The following is a 19,235-nucleotide window of genomic DNA, read 5'->3' as shown; positions in this document are numbered from 1 at the left end:
ATTTGGTAGCACTTCATAAGTTTCTCACTAGATGTCGGTAACAACCCATCCAATCCACACATGAAAAAAAATGAACCTCCATTCTTCCACACAGTCTATAAATTCAGAAGTGAAATCCAGCTTTTTACATCCAAGCTTGCAGCTTGCCAAAATTAAACCTATTTTGTCAAAAGATGATCTAAAAACAGTAATTGATGCTTATACTCCGACTTGGCTGGATTACTGTAACTCGTACCTTGATATTAGCCAGTCGCCCTTTCCTCGTCTTAAGTTGGTGAAAAATGCTGCCACACAGCTTTTAACTGCTACACAGAGAAGGGAGCATATTACTGCCATTTCATCTATCCATTTCACTGGCTGCCTATTCAAATGTATTTGTTTTAAAAGCACAAGTAGCTATATGACCTAATGCACCTGTAAACCCCTTCTTGGTCTCTTAGATCAGCTGACCAGTTATAAATGGATGTGCTGAAGACTCATAAGAAGCTCCGGGGTGGGGGGGAATCAGGGTTTTGCATTTGCAGCTCCGAAATTGTGGAATGCACTGCCATTTCAAATTAGAAAAGCATCCTCAATTGACCCAACTTTTTGGTTTGGCTTTTAATCCAGTATAGAAACGTTAATTTTGGTTGGATTTTATTGCTTTTTGTTCTATATTGTTTATTGTTATTGTATTTTTATTTTTAACATTTTTGTTATGTTTAGCACTTTGGTCATGCTAGCTGTTCTTAAATTTCACTTGGCTTTGCTTTTGACCTCCAATCATGGAATGTATTATGGTATCCAAAGAGTTCAGTTATGGTCTGATCTGACCAGACTATAAATGCTGTTTCCTTTCCTTTTTCCTCACTAATGGAGTCTTGCCTGGTGACCATGCATATAGGCTATGGGGGCATGAAACACCAGCTGATTCCAGTTCTTTCTGTAGCTCTCCACAACTGCTCCTTGACTCTTGGACAATTCTGGTAATTCTTTCCACCCCTCCATCTAAAATGTTCTTTACACTTCTGGATTATGGTTCAGGAGTTCTCACATGAACCTTCAGTAGTTTAGAAATTCTTCATTAACCAATGCCATCAGTATGTTTTATAGAACCAGATGATATTAATTTTCTTTAAGTGTCATGATTTCTTCCTGATTACCGACAGATTTCAGCTGCCGTCATGACTTTCTACCTTCTTTTCTTCATGTGTTCAACAATTTTACCTGTATTATTTCACATGTTTACATATAAATGTATGGAAATCTATGGTTTGATTTCTTTGTGTATGTGGATTGAATCGGTTGCTACTAGTGATAATTTCATCTTAATAAATATCTTTAGAAAGATATTTATTTTCAAAATTGGTAATGTGTTCAACATTTATTTATTTTGGTGTGTGTGTGTGTGTGTGTGTGTGTGTGTGTGTGTGTGTGTGTGTGTGTGTGTGTGTGTGTGTGTGTAATTGTGATTACTGTATTTTCAGCACTATAAGGCGCACTTAAAATCCTTTAATTTTCTTTAAAAATTGACAGTGCACATTATGTATGAATTCTGGTTGTGCTTATTGACCTCGAATCGATTTTATGTGGTACATGGCGCTCAGAAATCTGTCAAAAAATGTTTTAGTAAGACTTTGGTAAGCTACAAAGCCGCAGTACTTGATGGATAGACTGAGCATTACAGCTGCTGAAGTCAGGAGCCTCGCGGAGTGATCTGGGTCTTATAACATGACAACATTAGTGAATCAATGGTACGGAAGTGGAGGAACCAAGAAGAATGGGTTGAGTAAAATTTGGCTTATCTGACTGTTTTGTTTCACTTAATGCGCTTTATAATCCGGTGCACCTTATGTGTGAAAACAGACCCTTTCATCGACAGTCCGGTGCGCTTTATGGTCCGAAAAATACAGTATATTAATATTATTGACAAGCTAACATCTCATTTTTTGATGTATGTCCCCTCTCTTTTGATTTTTCTCCTTCTCATATTTTATGTCTCCTTCTCTTCTTCCTCCTCTTTACTTTAAAGTTATGTCTGTCAACTCCTCATCCCAGTCTAACACCTCATCCGTCTTTGATTCTTCACTAGTTTGTTTTTTTAATAGACCTAGTACTATTACCTTCACTGCTTTCTGTATTAGTGACATCATCATCATCCTTCCTGTCTGCATCGTGGTCATCTACCTGGGTCTACAAAGATGGCAAAAGCAGCGCTCTGCCTCCAGAGCAGAAACCACAAGCCACTCTGACATCTTCACCTACCACATGGTTGCTGTTGAGATGATCTGCATTTGTGGTGGCGCAGTCGTCTGTGGTGGAGTCTTCTGCAATATTTTCTTCATGATAGTTGCTGGAACGCTTCTTGTCAATTCCATCTCAATTGGGCAGATTTTTATTCATACGCTCACCTGTGTTGAGCGGTACCTGGCTGTTGTTCATCCAATCACCTACATGGGCCTCAAAAACAGGAATGGGGTCAAAATCAGAAATATTTTACTCGTATTCACTTGGCTGCTTTTACCTACAACAGTAGGTTTAAAATTTCTGCCTACTTCTTTAAACCTTCTCATAGAACTTTCCATCTTGGTTTTTGCTGCAGCTGCTGTCTCTTTCTGTAGCTTCTCTGTTCTTTGCACTCTGATTCGTCCAGGACCTGGAGATGGTAGCAAAGACAGAGAGCGAGCTGACAAGTCAAAGATAAGGGCATTTCACACCATTGTAGCCATAACGGCAACTTTGATGTTAAGGCTGAGTGGACATGTGCTTGTAATTTCAATTTACTTCTCCCCAGTGGTGAGCATGGGCATCCGGTGTACAGTGCTGATGTCAGGAATCTGGTTCTCTCTGCCAAGTAGCCTGGTGTTACCTCTGCTCTTTTTGCATAGAGCAGGCAAACTACTGTGTTGCAAGAGTAATGCAGGACCAGAATGAAAGTAGATTAGGAATGTTACAGCACTGAAAATTCCGCAGTCATTTTACAGTTTGACAGAAGATTATGTATATTTAAGCATTTCTTTCTTGCCCTTGCGAGTAGTTTATCCTTTAAGTTCGGGTACTCTAACAGAGGCCTGGGAGTTAAAGGCTTCTGTGCAGTATCATTGATAATACTAGGACTGCACTCTCCTGGAGAAAGATCTCGGATGTTGCTCCTAGGATCTGCTGGAGCCACTCATCTAGCTTGGGGGTCCCTGCACAGAGCACTCTGATTACTAAGGGGACCACTGTTACTTTCACCCTCTACATTTTCTCAAGTTCTTCTCTCAGCCCTTGGTGCATTTCCAGCTTTGCATGCTTCTCCTTGCTTTCATTCAGTATTGCTACATCTATTACTACGGCCGTCTTCCTCTGCTTGTCCTACAAGTACTATATCAGGTTGGTTGGCCTTCACCAGTTTGTCTGTCTGTATATGGAAGTCCAACCAGAACGGGTTACATGAAGAGGATGTGGGACCTTTGGATGTATAAATATATATATAATCAACCAAACCAACAACAACAAAAGAAGAACTGCACAAAACATGTGCTGACAGACATTTTGGATTTTTTCAGATTGTCATAACAGTAACCTGCCCTTGAGACTGTTATATTATCAAACATAGGCTAAAATGTCTATGAACCTGATACAAAATTTGCATCTCTCTGAATACCGAATAACAGTTGGTTATTGTGTACACTGGTTATATAACATGCAAACAGAGGCGCGCACACACACACACACACACACACACACACACACACACACACACACACACACACACACACACACACACACACACACACACCCAAGTTAATGTATAAACTCCTTGAATGGTACACTTGTTTATATCCAGACTCACACAGGTCAGAAGACCAGAAACAGAAGACCTAGTGAGTAAATTCTGAAGGTTTTGCATGGTAAATCATGTCATGTATCATTATGTAAACACAGTTTATTACAGTAACTTTGCAGTTCCTAATTAATTTCTAATTTATTTTTAATGGTTGTTGTATTGTATAAATACAACTTGAAAGAAAATACACAAGAAGTAGTGTAGATCAAGCCATGGCTTTTTATCATCATCCCTTACAAAACTGTTTTATGTCATTATTATACATAAGATATTTGAAATTTGTGGAATACATTTTCTTTGAGCAGTTTATATTTAAATTAATTTATATTCAGATTACTTGTGCTTTGTATAGAAGAACATTGATTCCTCATGCTGTATAAGATTTTTCCTTGTAAATAATGTTTTCTGTTGTTTTGAAATGTTTGTGCAGTTTGTGCTGTATGAATAATATTTGCTGTATATCTTAATTATAGATATATAGCTTAAAAAATGACCTTTCACTGAATTAAGAATTCCCAAAAAGTTGTATATGACTATATACCTTGTTGAATCATTCAGGATAAATAAATTGGGATCAAATGTTTAAGGAGGGTTGGTTTATCTGCTTTATTAAAATGAGAAATCTCTATGATCGAGATTGACTAGTGTCATCAAAACCCTCCAAGCTAAAAATTGGAGGTGCTTAAGTGCTAAAGGTCAAAGGAAAAGACAAAAAGAAAAAAGACAAATTTAATAGCATAGATATGTTACTGTACATGGCACATGTAATACAAAGAATAGCCTTAGAATCACCTCGGCAATCACTGAAGTGTCACATTGAAATTGAGAAGTTGATTTGATTAACTATCAAATCTAAATTTTCTATTAAAATGAACATCTGACAACCAGGAATAAACTGACAGTGTCAACAACTCATGCTGTACATTCAAATTAATTTATGGCAACACCTGCCTTAGGCATTAAGACTCAGAAGCTTCAGCCTTTGCTTGTGTGCATAACATAAAAATTTCAGCCAGATACAGAACAAAAAAAGTGGAAAGTGGAAATGAGCTGATATCAAAAGGTGACTGTTTTACTGTTTTATGCAGTTTTCCTCCTCTGTTTAGAAAAGGCACAGGTATTTCTAATCTGTGAGTCATGCATAGCACTGGTTAAAGAAATGTTTTATCAAATCCTGAACAGCATCATTACCAGAGATGGGCAGTAACGCGTTACTTGTAACGCGTTACTGTAATCTGATTACTTTTTTCGGGTAACGAGTAAAGTAAGGGATTACTATTGCAAAAACGGTAATTAGATTACCGTTACTTTCCCGTAGGAACGCTGCGTTACTGCGTTACTAAAACCGTGATTTTTTGCGAGAATGTCTCACGACAGTGACGTAAGCGAGTGCGCCGTTAGTGACAACAGCTGTGTGCAGATCAACAATGGATCACATATCGATTGTGGGAGAGAGTATGAGCATGCAGCGTTTAAAGCGTGGAAGCACTGGGAAACTCACAGAGACACTGCCGTATCCTTCCACTGACCGCTGCACACCTGCACCAGGGTAAACCTCCGCCTACCGCAGTCCTGCTTTACAGGTGAAAATAGAGCAACAGGACCGCTGAGTCTTTGACTTTATTTATGTTCTGCTGTGTTTTACTTGCATCTATTTGAAAGATTGAGTGTAAACAAAAAAAATATTTTATTTTATGTGCTGGAATGTGCAGAAAATAGGTTTAAATGTTAAACTCATTTATTCAACTCAGAGAATGTTGCATATAATTAAATTTTTGCTTGATGCATAAAGTTAAAAGATTAAAACTGATAAAACAAGTTAAAAAAAGGGACTTTTCCATTTGATTACATTTTGTATGATGGATTATGTAGAAAAAGTAGAATTGGGCTGAAAGATCTATCGCTTTATCACCTCTTCAGGTTGTAAATCGTGTTTTTAAAAAGTAACTAAGTAACTAAGTAATTAATTACTTTTGAAAATAAGTAATCAGTAAAGTAACGGGATTACTTTTTGGGGGAAGTAATCAGTAATTAGTTACTGATTACTTTTTTCAAGTAACTTGACCAACACTGATCATTACTGTGTGATGCTAGAGTGCCCTCAAATTTACACCTGGCCCGGACCAATTAGAAAGCAGAAAACCAGCCAAACCAGGCAAAAGTTTGAGTTCTTATTTTAATGCCATTTAGAAATAGAGATGGCACGATACCACTTTTTTATGTCCGATACCGATATCATAAATTTGGATATCTGCCGATACCCATATGAATCCGATATAGTGTGTTTTTTAACCAATAAACTTTTTTTTAATATCTTGCTGCATTTTGTATAAGTTCATACTCAAGTTAAAAAAAAACAAAAAACACTAAAGCTATTCTATTATACCTGTATGTAAAAAATACACTGCACCCAAAATATTTCATAGTTCAGCAATACTGATCAATCTAATAAACTTAAACCTACACCATCCTCCCTATTCTGGTATTTTAAAGAGTAAGCAACCTAACTAATAGGGTTCTAAAACTCCCAGCAAAAAAATAAAAAATAAAATAAGGAACCACCCACCCTCCACCTCATGATGCTTAATCGACGTAATCAACTTTAATTTGATGCAGTGTGAAAAAAAAATGCACAGAAATCAATTATTTTTCAAGAATAATTAAATAGATTCAACATCTTTCTTCAACAGAATTGCAGACTGCACAGATGGTACCTTTAAGACAGGTGAGAAAAATGCTGTAAACAAAGAATGTTTTAATGGAAGTGTTAATTTTGTTTTTTCATCGATCACACAGTTTTTGAAGGAATTCGACTGGTAGGTTGTTCCAAACATCTTGGAGAACTAACCACAGATCTTCTGTGGATGTAGGCTTCCTCACATCCTTCTGTCTCTTCATGCAATCCCAGAAACACTCAATGATATTGAGATCATATATATTAGACTTAATAGTTACTATATACAGTAATGGACTTCTATACATTTTGCATCAGATTAAAACTTTGGGTGTAAGAGTCAGATAATTATCTATTGAAAGCTTGACATTTTAAATGAGAATAAGAAAGAAAAGTATGTCTTTGTGCCCCCTTTTCCCTGTTAATGCCCTATCGGCCCCCTGCATAACTTTGCTAGACCCGCCCCTGCACAGTTACCAGCCGTCAGCTACATAGAAAAGGATCCTGGTGTAGAAAGTAATATTAAATAAATTCTAACAACAGCTTATCAAGCTTAAACCTGCTGCTGTTATTCAGCCGCTGGTTTCCTCTTTGGGGTGCGAAGTGGGCCAAAAACAAACAAGAGAGACGGACTCGCGACAGAAAAGCCGATCAGCTGATCATTGATCAGTTTCACGATTGAAGTAGCAGCAGGAGAGGGAGGGAGAGAGAGGCAGTCGCTCCATATATAGGTTGTTAAGCTTAACGTGGGAATGCTTTACAAACATTCAGAGATGAACTTACACACTTGCTTTGTCTGTGAAGGTTCTCAGTCATCCAGGTCATCGTAGGAGCTTTCTTTGCAAGCTCCTTTGATTACACACTTGCTTTACTTCTCTCTGGGATAACTTTCTTGGAGATGAAATGCCGGTTTGGTACCGAGGCTCCAAATGCTCAACCAGACTGCCCACAGGTCTGGCACGCCACAGCTGCTCTATCACATGATGCATACTGCTCCAACGTGCTACGGTTATGAGCCAAGTTACGCCATGTCGCAAGTTTTGTGAGGTGCTTGTTTGATACTTAATGGATCGGATTACATTTTTTATTTCTCTCAGATATCTGATCCAGTAATTTAGGTCAGTATTGGACCGATACCGATACTTAATATCAGACCGGTCCATCTCTATTTAGAAATAATAATAAGATGCCCTAACTTTGTTACCTTAGCTATGATTTACTTAGTTTTTTCTGAGGCAACTAGTTTGCACAATTTTTGCTTAGGTTTGGGGAACTAATTTGATTTTACAGTGTGTCCTCTGGCCCAGCTAAATGATAGAGAAGCAAATTAAACCTTGTGAAGTAATGTAAATGAATATATTTAACACATGTTTGGTAGTGTTCATATTATTATGCCAATGATATCACACAATTTAAGAGGAAATAACATATTTTATTAATGCAGTTTAAATAATTAGTATTATATCTATTTTGGCCTAACTGGCAACAACTTTGGCAGATATGATACAGGTGATAGTAATGATTGCAATGCAGATCATTACAAAGATAAGAAAACAAAACAAGAAATTAATTTGATAAAAATTACAAGATAAACCAAGAAAAACAAACATCTCATATCTTTCACAGCTAAATATGAAACTTACATACGACATGGAAGTGTGACCAGCAGGAGGCACTATTTAAACAGGAGACACACCGTAGACATGCAGTCAGTTTACAAGGTTTAATGTTTTTGTAAGAAAGACATTTCTATATACGTAAAAAGCAGCACCAGATAAGACAAGATACAAGAACAACTTCCTTATTAAACTGTAAAATAAATTGTGCTTCACTATATTAAGACAGGATAATTGCTTTTATAAAAAAATATAAACACTATTTGTCACACATCAAATGCCCAGTGATCTAAACTTCAACTTGAAGGGAAAACAATACTTAACAAAAAACAACTAATTACTTGCACCTGTGCTTATAAAGGGAAAAACAACCAAGCCCTGCCTACAAGGGGCGATTTCCAGACTAAGGTCTCACCTGTCATATTTGCATGCTGACCATGTTATTTAGCTCAAAACGCAGCTAGGTCTGAGAACAGCAGCTCTTCATATATGTATGCAAATCACCGCTGCTGGGTTTTTATCTGTGCAAGAAAGAGCATGTCACTCTAATTTTTGCTTCCCTTCGATTTCAGCCAGTTTGTTTACGATTCAATTTTAAAACCTGCTATTTATCTTTAAGTCTCCTAAAGGCTGTGCCCCATTTTATCTATTTTATTTTTATCTGAGTTGCTGCACCCTTATGTCCTGCCTCATTCCCACAGGTCAGCAGATGCTTTTGCTCGTTCCAGTGACACAACGTCAACTCGGAGGTGACAGTTCTTTTGTAGTTGCAGCTCCGAAATTGTGGACTGATTTTCCACCACACATCAGGCAGGCTCCTTCACACACTGTTTCTAAATTTGTTTGAAAACACAATTTTACTTCCTGACAGTCGACCCAGTTACTTTTATTTACTTGTTTAACTTGTACAGCTATTTTGTGTTTCCATATCTTTTACCTTCCGGGATGTCTTTTTCTTTTTATTTGGTGTTATTGTAAAGCATTTTGGTCAGCCCTGTTGTTGTTGTTTTTTTTTTTTGCATTTCTGCAAAATAGAAAAAAAAAACACTTTACTTAAAAGACCCTGAACCTCTTTGTATGATTTTCTTGCACCACAGCAGCTTCCCTGCCCTATGTAGAAACAGCAAGGGTAACACCAGACTGCTGGGAAGACTAAACCAGACTTCACATGTTATTAGCACACAAACATCACTTCTACCTGATGCATTCAGAAAAGCTCGAAAAATACTCCAACTAAACCTTAACACCAGCACTGCCAGTATGATTAGAATAGTGTAAAATGCCCTTAGCTTTGATTTGTCAACTCTTTCCCTGTTCCTTTCCCGTTCTCCTGGGCCTCGATGGGTCAATACGCGCAAAACAGAAAGGCTGCAGAAAGTGGTGATGATTAAAGACACTACCAACAGGAAAAAGTCCACAACAGTGGAAGCAAAATTTGTGATCATGGAAACAATTGCCACAAAGGAAAGTATCCAGACACAGAAAATGGTGACATTTCTTATTCTGACCCCTCTCTCATTTCTCAGACTTAGGTAAGTGGTGGGATGAACAACAGCCAGGTAGCGCGCCACACAGGTGAGGATGTCAAAGAAAATCTGTCCATACCAAGTGAAATAAAGACAGAGTGCCCCTGCTGCTATTATGCTTAGATTAACCCAGTAGATACCAAAACAGTCAAGGAAACACGCAAGGACACCAATCAGTTTTATGATCACTGCATGGTAGGTGAAGCTGTCACAGTGTGTCATTGTTGTTGCTGCTGAGGAGGTGGAGTGCCTTTGAGACCACTGTTGGAAACCATGGTAGAGGACAAGGATGCAGAGAGGAAGGAGGAGGATAATGTTGGTTAAGCTAAATGAGACAAAGACATAGGAGCTTGGTGTGATGAAGAGGCATTTCATGTTAGAATACAACTGAGGATTGATAGAGGAAAGGTTTGGATGATCAAATGAGCCATTGGATGCCATATCTGCAAAAGAAAAAAAATCAAATAGTTGAATTTTTATCACAAAAGGGGTTTTGCAGCTGATGTCTGCTTTTGAAAGGATAAAATGAGAAGATTACAATAAATCAAAAGTAAATATAGTTGCATTGAAATGCATACAGTACTGTGCAAACGTTTAGGCAGGTGTGGAAAAAAATGCAGTACACAAAGAGTGCTTTCAGAAACATAAATTATTGTTTATTGGCCCCAAATGTATTCTGCAATAAGACAATGATCACAAACATACAGCCAAAGTCACTAAGAACTGTCTTTAGCCTAAAGTAGAACCAGACGTACTTGTAGTGATGGTATGGGCTCCACAGAGCCCTGATCTCAATATCATTGAGTGTTTCTGGGATTGCATGAAGAGACAGAAGGATGTGAGGAAGCCTACATCCACAGAAGATCTGTGGTTAGTTCTCCAAGATGTTTGGAACAACCTACCAGTCGAATTCCTTCAAAAACTGTGTGATCGATGAAAAAACAAAATTAACACTTCCATTAAAACATTCTTTGTTTACAGCATTTTTCTCACCTGTCTTAAAGTTTTCCACATTACTGTATATATATTTTTACCTGCATAAGTAGGTTGTTTAAAACAAAACATAATCTCAAGAAATATGACCCCTCATCTTTCAGATTTTTTGAGATTAGTTTATATATATATATATGTATTAGGGGTACAACGATACTCGTATCGATATTGAACCGTTCGATACAGTGCTTTCGGTTTGGTACGCATATGTATCGAACAATACAAAATTTTTAATTTATTTTATCAACTTTCCTTCTGACGATGCTGTCTGTATTGAGCGCTCAGTGGATCTGCGCTCGACAGTGCAGCCTAGGCAGAGTAGTCGAACGCGGATTCACTGAGCGCAGGGCAAGCTAGCGAGACAGAAGTTAAGCTCTCCTTGCAACATGGCAAATTGAACCTCCCCCACCCTCATTCAGATCTGGCGTTTGGAACTATTTTGGTTTTCATGTGACGTATGACCCTGAAGGTAAGCGCTTCATGGACTAAAGTAAAACAGTATGTTGGATGTGCCACTCAATGCTCAATTACATGGGTGGGAGGTAGTGTGTTAGCGCAGTTAGCTCGTTAACATGTTGGCCATCCAGCCCCATCCACGGGGCGATCCGCGGTAGCTCGTTAACGGAGATTTGCCGTGTTGTGGCGTTAACGTCATTTCAACGAGATTTACGCTGACAGCACTAGTGGGAACACAACGAATATGACTGCACATTTACTCTGACATCATCCTAGTGCAAAGACAAGTGGAAGCAGACAAAAACAACAAGCAGGCATGCTACAAACTTTACCCGAGTCATTTAGACAGCCGTTAGCACATGATTCTCCTTATGGGGACCTGATATGTTTAATATGCTGCTGAGAATATAGCCCCGAAGAAGCAGATAGTATAGCTTTTATTTTGGAAAGAGCCATTTCTCTGTAATAAACTCTCTTTTCCAAAGATGAGTGATTCCTCAATCAGATACAGGGCTCGCAAAATCGCCTGCCCAACGTCCCGGGGCTAGCGATTTTTCCAGTCGGGCTACCAAAATCTATCTCTGCCCTGCCCGTCGGCCTATCATAGGAAGGAAAAATATATGTCAATGCTTTTGCATTCTTTCGGAAATGTAGCTGGGTAATTATGTCATTGGCATCGGTGAGCCACTGTCAATATGTGACATATTGAAATCGCGTTTGAATTTGCGCTTGTTTTTTGCTTTCACTTTGCAATCGCGCTAACTGTGTATAGAGAGCGACAGCACTGATTGGTGAGTGATGATAATTTGCGCACCAATTCCTCTGACATCGTCTTATCAATCATTAGCTTACTATGCAAACATGACAAGTGAAATCTCCCGGAGCAAGCTGGGCCAGCAGGGAAATTAATAATTAATAATATAATCTACAGCATTGATATTACATTCAGATGTTTAAACAGTGTGTGTCTTTCAGAAAGACTAAGTTGCAGGCTGACAGGAAATTGCAGGTTTGTAGAGTGTGCCTTTTGCAGTGAAACTAAAAGCAGAGTGTAAGTGCAGGTTATTCTGAGGAGCTGTTTGGATGATACTATTTGAGTAACCAGGTTGTTCATTATTATCTTTTATACTTTTCTATTCTTTTATTAAGCTTTTAGTAGAGGTTCTTGATTAGGACATTTATTCAATATATTACATATATAGGTTTGGTAAACTGCTGACACATTTGACAGTGGCTTCTGTTTGACTGCGAGCATTAGTAGGTGAGAGGTGACATAGAGTGCCAAGTGAGGTCGTGACATATCATGTTTGCTTGTAATTGTGGGCGTGCAGAAGTGCTAGCGCACTGCAAAACATGGTCTGCGGTTTTGGAGAAGCGGTAGTCAAAAGGTTGACAGGAAACATCTGCCATGAAGACAGAGATAATGTTCTTTTTTAAAACTTGTTAAAAGTCATTGTGGTTTTGATTTGATGTATGTATGAAATGTATCTGACGTTGAAGGGGCGTCATTAAATTCAAGCCCTGATGGTATAAAATATCTGCTTATGCTTTGATTAGTCGGAGATCAGCGCTGTCTGCGAACGCCGCTGGTCCCCCCACGCGTGTATTTCATTAAAATCAATTGTTTGACCAAGCTCTTCTGGACCACCCATACGGGAAAGAAATAGTAAAAACTTATATGTGATTACTCATGAAAGTGGCCACTTTCATGAGTAAATCATATAAGGCTTACATGATTTACTCATGAAAGTGGCCACTTTCGCATTACTTTCATACATTGTTTTAGTAAGTATCCAAAACATACAAGTTTCATTATATAATTTTTCAAGGGATCTTATATCTGTTTTCACTCTTATATGCTTTTCATACAAGTTTCACACAAGACAGATACAAACTTTATAAGATTTATATATATCTTTTCCATATGGGCATGGTTGTTTGTACTCTTTAGGAGTATATATATATAAACATGTAGGTACTTTAAACCACAATGTGGTGCAAATGTCTTTTTCTCAGACTTTACAGATCTTTTACAGAGACAGTGACATCATTACCATTTTTTGGTACTGACCATTACAAAAATAAGTTTTCATATGTAAAATCTCGTAATGCTCCCTTCTATAATGTTGTCTTTCTAAAACATTATGTTTTAAACATTTTAGTTGTCATCAGTTATTTGAGAGGATTCTGATTGAAATAAGTATTAAAACAAACCTTATTCTCAATGATTTCTGAGCTTCTTTCATCTGTCTGCGCTCTGTGGATCGTACTAGACTCATACTGCAGCCTCACTTCACTTTTGTCAGTCTCACTTTATTCAAATTTATTGTATTTACATAACTAAACATCAAGCACGTGATAACAAAATGCACTAAGCTCAGATTTTATTTTTGTGTATGTGTTCACCTTTTTGAGAGCAGTATGATCAAATTTCTAAATTTAACACCACATTTTTTAGTGTCCCTATAAATGCATATGGAGTTTATTTATTTGTTCATTTGGATGCACAGTGAAAGTAATCAAATCGTGTACAGCCAAAGTTGTATATTCAAATCAAACAAAGTCCCTAACACTGGGCTCTCTGGGTGTATCTCTGTGCGTGGCTGTGTTAAACTCAAGAATCCAAATTGATTGTGCTTTACATTTATACCACAATAATCAATTTCTTTCTAATCGGTGGAGTAAATGCAATGGCAGTTGTCTGAAAGAACACATAATTCTCAAAAGAAAGAAAAAATTTTCATTGTATAAACTGATATGAAGAATAGCAATGACATCAATTTTTTCAGATCCGCAACCCTGGCCAACCATCAAGGCTCAATATTAGGGTTTGGCTTGGAGTAGAGTTTGGATAATGTTATTTTCAATAAAAACACATTAAAAAACTTAAATAATCTACATTTTTGATAGCGGTTCTTATTTTAAAAAGGTTCCACCAACCTTCTCAGGCAATTTCTTGTTGAACTTCCTCTGCGGACTCTTGTGGATATTTACGTCAAGTAAACTGCACTGGCTCTATAATGTGGTCCCATTTTATCCCTGTCGCTGTCTCTCTACATGTTTTATTTGCATAAAGACAAATGTTTATGTACTGACATAGAGATTAGTAATTGATTATATAACAAGTATAACTTAACATGGAGGCTTTCACAAACACTTATGACCACTGCACATCAAACAGACCACAAAATAATTGTGATGAAGTGTTCATAATATACATAATACGTTCTTTTATTTGCTTCTGTATACTCTATCAGCGTAGCACTAAAAGCACTTACACAGATTTATTTCTTAGTACACTGGATCAGAACATTTCATGTTTTATCAGTGCTGCATTTGAATAATTAACCTCCTAGGACCTGGCGTCCACATATGTGGACATCACATTTTGGGTTGTTTAGACCAAAATACTCAATTTTGCTCTACAAGGGCCTGATATCCACTTATAAGGACATTATACTGCTACTGTTCTATCAAAATATTAGACGAATATCCTGATATGTGGCTCTCATTTTTCTCAGAAACAAAAATCAGGTTTAAAAAATCTGGTAATTCTTTGTTTTTTACATTCATTGGGTCCCAATATGCCCAAATATCAAAGAGAAATTAAAAATGCATGCCATGGAAGAGTTTGGGTCTTAGGGGTAATAATTACTAATTACTATTACTATTACTAATAATAGTGTAAAATGCCCTTAGCTTTGATTTATCTAAAGGTTTTTGACATACTACTTAACAATACATCAAGTCACCTATAGTTCATCATTCTATTGAAATTATGTACATACAAGTTTTGTTTTGTTTTTTATTCAAATCATTTATTACCTGTGTGGCCTCAGAAAATTTGTGTGTGCCATTAGGCATTTATTGGAAAAGCCTTATTTTTCACAGTAAGTAAGACATAACACCTGCTAAATGTCAAATCAAGGATTGTAATGTTTGTTTCAGATCTTACAGAACTGCAAAAACAGAAAAACTGTTCTTTCATTGCAGAACAATTTGAGTTACTTATTGCTGCTGAGGAGTTAGAGCAGTTTTTCAACAATTCTTCAAGGCCATAGTTTAGGACAGTCTCTCCCAACCTTTAGGAGCCACAGCACATATTTTACATTATTGCCGAGTGATTAGAAAAATCACATGGCACACCACCAAACAAAACTGTCACAAAAAGCATATTGATAATTTTCCCCTGCGTACCAGGTATAGCAGAATTGGCCCAGTTTGTCCACAGTATACCTTTTTCGCTTTCTTCCTAGCACTACTCGTGCTAGGGCCTTCATCTGGGTCAGAATTTTCTCCAGGACCCAGGTTAGATTGACTACTTTTTCTTTTCTAATATTTATCTATTGCTATGTAGCTGCATCGCCTCACAGCATCACTATTATGTAATTTCTTCTCCATCATCTTCTGTTTTACTGCCAGTTAGCAACCCATTTAATTAGAGGTACTCCACTGGGTAAGGATCTGTTTATTTCGCCTATGCTGTCTATGACTTCATTAAAATTAGTCTCTACTACCCTGCAATTTGAAGTTGCATATCCAGTGGTTTTTGTGTACTTTTTTTTTTACTACAATAGCAACAGGAGTATCATCCCACATTGCAAAATTGGTATGGCCCCGATCTGGCCCACACAATGTGCTTACACATGGCCCGCATACCGCAAAGAATGACGGCCCTTTGGTGGCCCAGAGCTGGTTTGCCAGAGGTGGCCCACACACGTGCCAGCACCAGACACACTGCTGGCCCTGTGCTGGTCCAGATGTCAGCCTAATGTATATCTTAATCAAGCCATGTAATAACAACATGTGCCGGAACATAATAGTGAAAAAGTAACATGACGAAACTTTGGACTGATTCTTATATAGCACTTCTCTACTCTCCTGGATTACTCAAAGTGCTCTATACAACATGCCACATTCACCATATCACACACTTTCCCTAGACTGAGTGCTTTTTAACTACATTCACACACATTCATACTCTTGACATGCAGATCAGTAGGTGACGTGCTCTACCTCCTGAGCTGCAGCAACCCACTGGCACAGATGAGTAAACCCTCACTAGGATTTGGATGAAGTGTACACTCACAAACCTGTCAAATCTGCATTTGAAACGTGTGCTACCATAGCAGTATAATATTGCAACATGGCATTTGGGTCTTCTAACTAAAATAGGAAAATAGGAACATAACTAGTGCCATCATTGCCAGACCTGGCCCACGTCTGGTTGACTGACACCAGTCAGTCAGAAGTATCAGCTTGATGCCAGATCCAGGCCAGACCTGTTTTCTATGGGCCTGGGCCACATAACCCAAACCACAATCGAGCCAGATATGGCATGCCATCACATAGACAGTGCCATTTATGCCAGGCCTGGTCCATATCTGGATGACAGTTGTCTTATCATGCCAGAAGTCAACCAGCAGTGCCGGCTTGATACCAAATCTGGGCCAGACCTGCTTGCTATAATAATAATAATAATAATAATGGATACTTTATTGATCCCCATGGGGAAATTACTTGTTTTTCTCTGCATTTGACCCATTCACTCAGTGAAGCAGTGGGCAGCCCACTAAGCAGGCACCCGGGGAGCAGTGTGTAGGGACGGTACCTTGCTCAGGGGTACCTCAGGGTAGCCGTTAAGTGGATTCGAACCGCTGACCTTCCGATCATGGGGCGACCACTTTACCTACTGAGCTATCCCTGCCCCCCATGTGGGATGTTGATGTGTGTAACAGGCACCCAAACGCACACTCCAAAGGCACCAAGTTACATTCAAAACAACTTTATTTCAGTACCAATAAAAATTAATATACAAAATAAAATATAACCCAGACAAGGCAGAAACCAGGAACTCATGAACTAGACTGACATGACAGAACATGGAACACACAGCACACATGACAAGAGAGAAACAACCTAGAGGGAGAACATGCCGAGGAGCAGACAGAGACTCAGACAATATATAGACACAAAGGATAAAAAGGAAGTAGCACACACTTAGAGCTTGACTGAGACACGTGAACATGACTGTTAGAATTCATTTTATGGTAAGAACCAATCAGCTAAGTAAAGAGAAATGACAGTCCATCACTACTTGTGGGCGATCGTGGCTCAAGAGTTGGGAGTTCGCCTTGTAATCGGAAGGTTGCCGGTTCGAGCCCCGGCTTGGACAGTCTTGGTCGTTGTGTCCTTGGGCAAGACACTTCACCCGTTGCCTACTGGTGGTGGTCAGAGGGCCCGGTGGCGCCAGTGTCCGGCAGCCTCGCCTCTGTCAGTGCGCCCCAGGGTGGCTGTGGCTACAATGTAGCTTACCATCACCAGTGTGTGAATGGGTGGATGACAGGTTGTGTAAAGCGCTTTGGGGTCCTTAGGGACTAGAAAAGCGCTATACAAATACAGGCCATTTACCATTTTACTTTAAGAACTGAAGGTCCGTCAGTCTGGAAAACTGCTAAAACTTTGAACGTGTCCCTAATTGGTGTCGCAAAAACCATCAGAGAGTCAAAAATGACCCCACGGGTTGTTTTTCTTCAAAATCTTTAAAATGCAAAGTTGTAATATATTCTTATTCCAGGTTTTCCTCATAAAATATGTTTGTAACATGAGGACATTTGCATTTTTATTTCTTTTTTCATTAATTAAAAAAAAAATGCAGTTTTTGTATCAATTCCCCACTCTTCCACAAGTGGGGTCAAAAATGAATTCATTTTTACACAGTAACATACATGATTTATAGACAGGGCTGCACATAAGTGGTCCGCAGGTGCACATTCACTGTCAAAATAAATGTATTCCGGGAAATTCCGAGAATGCGTGCTTCTTTTTGTTGTGGAGGAACACCAAAGTAATTGCTTACGGAGCTTGCTTCTTCAACATCTTTAGAGTTTTGAACAAATGTCTGTCCTCCTCCAGAATATTTAATGTACGCAAACCTGCCTTCCAACTTCTTATCTGGTATGTGTCTTTTATTTTGACCATTTATGTGCAGCCCTGTTTATAGTTTCCTGTGCATTTCAAACATTGTCTTTCTGATGTTTTTCTAAAGTAACATGGCTGCAATGAGGCCAGCTAGGATCCCTGTGGCCCTACAAATGATCCAGGACGGATGTGATGAAGAGCCCATCGGAGGCATTGACTCAGAATCGGACATCTCAGATATGGAGGACCCAGACTATTGTCCCCCCCACTGGACAAGGCCAGTCAGACACAGAGGAGTCCTCTGATGAGTCCTCTGAAGAGGAAATGGATATTGAGTCTAACAGAATGAGCCCCTCTTACTGCTCTAGCTACAATATTCTGAATTAGTCGGCCAGGGCTTGCACCTGGGTTTAGTACTTTCTCCCCAATAGATGTATGGAAGATGTTCATGTCTGATAATATAATAGAAGAGGTGCTGACATGCACAAACATGGAGGCACAAAAGTAGCCACAGACAGGGGAAAAGAGTGGAAAAATGTAATCAAACGTAAGCTCATGGCCTTTATTTGATTGACCATTCTTGCAGGAAGTGAAAAAATAAATAAAAATGCAAAGGGTCTCATGTCACAAACATGTTTTATGAGGAATAACTCAAATATGAAAATATTACAACTCTTCGTTTTAAAGATTTTGAAAAATAACAACCAAGCTTATAACAAAAAGCATTGATTTTGTTTGGGGTCATTTTTTACCCCACTCGTGGAAGAGTGTAGGTATTGGTAGGTTGTGCATCCGAGGGTTAAGGCATCACTCTCAATGTATACATTAATTGATCAGTTTTAACTAAAATGAAAAATGGAAAAAATGCATTTTAATGCATTCTTTAATAAACAGGAAGAAACTGTCACAATTACATAATTTTCTACAATAGGACCATCATTATTTTTACATAAATAAAGACTGCAAAGAAAGATAAAACTGCAAATAAGAAAGCAATTTATGAGTGTAGGTAGGACTGATGTTGATGTTACTTTTTTATGTGCGTATTATGTTCTATGTGGACTAGTCAGTCTTGTTCCTGCCCTCATCTTGTGGGCCTAGACAGATCAAACAAAGTAAATCGAAAAGCCACCAACTCATGTCTGCAAAGAAAAGCAATCACAAACAACCATTGATTATATTTTTGGTTCCTACCCCTTTTTCTTTTCTTTCAGGTTTCTGATTGGATGAACCTTTTT

This window comes from Rhamphochromis sp. 'chilingali' (assembly GCF_963969265.1).
Source record: "Rhamphochromis sp. 'chilingali' genome assembly, chromosome: 1".
Lineage (NCBI taxonomy): Eukaryota > Metazoa > Chordata > Actinopteri > Cichliformes > Cichlidae > Rhamphochromis > Rhamphochromis sp. 'chilingali'.
This window is presented reverse-complemented; position numbering follows the sequence as displayed.